The 1,751-nt window shown below is 33.7% G+C and overlaps 1 pseudogene; it reads right to left on the bottom strand.

Moving 5' to 3' along the window:
* Positions 1-868: 868 nt before the first annotated feature.
* On the bottom strand, positions 869-1,446 carry LOC147429861 (uncharacterized; annotated as a pseudogene).
* Between the last annotated feature and the right edge of the window lie 305 nt (positions 1,447-1,751).

Raw genomic sequence — 1,751 nt, 5'->3', positions numbered from 1 at the left:
ATCAAGCTAATATGTGTTGTAATGGCTTTATGCCAAGGTGGAAAATTGGGATCAAAAGTATAACATACATTTGGGCTCGTACTTAGACCATGAGTACTATTTATATATCCTGCCAAATTTCCATCTTCTACATCACCAACAATATATATCTCATCGTCCACACAATTGACATTTGGATCCTCCAGAAGTGAGTACCTAGATGCCCTTGGAGATATCTTGCACACCTTCTTCCAAGTATCATGGAAATACTTATCACCGCCATAATGGAGAATAGTCATACCTTTTTGAAGATGTGTATGCACAAAAAGCCCATAACCAGCTCCTTGTGTATTGGACGCTCGTACTTCAAAGATAATACCACTTATCTCAAAGACTTTATCCTTTGGAATGGGAAAATTTTGTATACCAAGAGGATCGTCATGCCACACATAATGTGAAAGACATTGTCTTTTAATATCTCTTATCATTCTTGAGTCTGCAGTAAAAATGTTTAACATATTTTGGTTAAAAAATGTCAAACGTTGTAGACTATATGTTTTAGTTAAGTTTTTTATGTCACAAAGTATCAATTCAACGTAGTAAAGAATCAATTTTTTGTATACCAATTTAAATTAAAATATTTTTTAGTAGATATGTTACTTCAAATTATTGATGTAATAAGTAATGATTTATCTTTCCTACAATTTTAAACTATTAAGAAAAAATTCACTGCATGATACTTTTGAGCATAATTAAAGTTAAAGATCTTAAATTAATGATTAATATACTTGACATTATACATGATGAAACTATCATTAATGTTTAAAAAATGATATGAAACTTATTTCAAAATAAAAAGCTTAATTACATGACAAGTGGGTATAGAAGCTTAGCTCATACTTGCTTCAAGGGTCGAAAAGTCTGTAATTGATATGGGTGTCTCACTTGTTGATGCTCCTACCATATTCGATACTCCTTGGTCATCAATGGGTGATCTAATTGATCACTTTGAATTTTTGCCCATTTTTGGACATCATCATGCTGATTTGCAAAGCTCAAAAGTCTTGTTTTAAGCTTTCTTTGGTTGTCAATATTGTCCACAAGGCATAATACTTGCCTTTTTTGCTTGAGTCCCAACTCTGTTATGTAGCCATCATTGAACATGTCAATAAGCTTTAAATCTTCTTTGAAATACTTTTGAATGCATTGCTTGATTTTTAGCTCCTTCTTGAGTTGTAGAAACTCGACATCTGACAATTGACTCACACTTCCAAAATCTAGATCAAGGTGTCCTACATCTAGTATTATGGATTCTGTCCCTGGATTTGAAGAACTAAGAAGTCCCTCAAAGGTATCTCCCTTGCTCAAGAACACAAGTGTGGTGAAGAATTCTATAGCACCAATAAATTCCAAATGCTTCACATTGTGCAATGCCCCAACAAATTGTATTTTGACCATGTTTGTCATCCTTTGCAAAACAGACTGTAACTGCACATAGTCTTTATTATTCAAAAAAGAAAGGATCACCTATTGTGGTTCTGTTGACCCACTTGCAATAGCCATAATTCCATGAGATTTTTGAATCTTTCAGTTGACCATTGTAGACTTCTCTCCAAATCACGTGTGTTGTCCAAGATACACAATCCTATAGGGATAGGGTTGTTTAGATGGCTCTCTAAGTAAGATCTTCCCTCCATTTGAAGACTGACAACATATATAGACCATGGAAGATCTATAGATGAATCTGCTTTGTCTTTCACAATGTTGATCGT

Source organism: Adiantum capillus-veneris, chromosome 22 (assembly GCF_014529385.1).
Source record: "Adiantum capillus-veneris isolate H3 chromosome 22, ASM1452938v2, whole genome shotgun sequence".
Taxonomy (NCBI): Eukaryota; Viridiplantae; Streptophyta; class Polypodiopsida; order Polypodiales; family Pteridaceae; genus Adiantum; species Adiantum capillus-veneris.
Note: the sequence above shows the minus strand (reverse complement) of the source record. Positions and strands in the feature narration are given on the sequence as shown.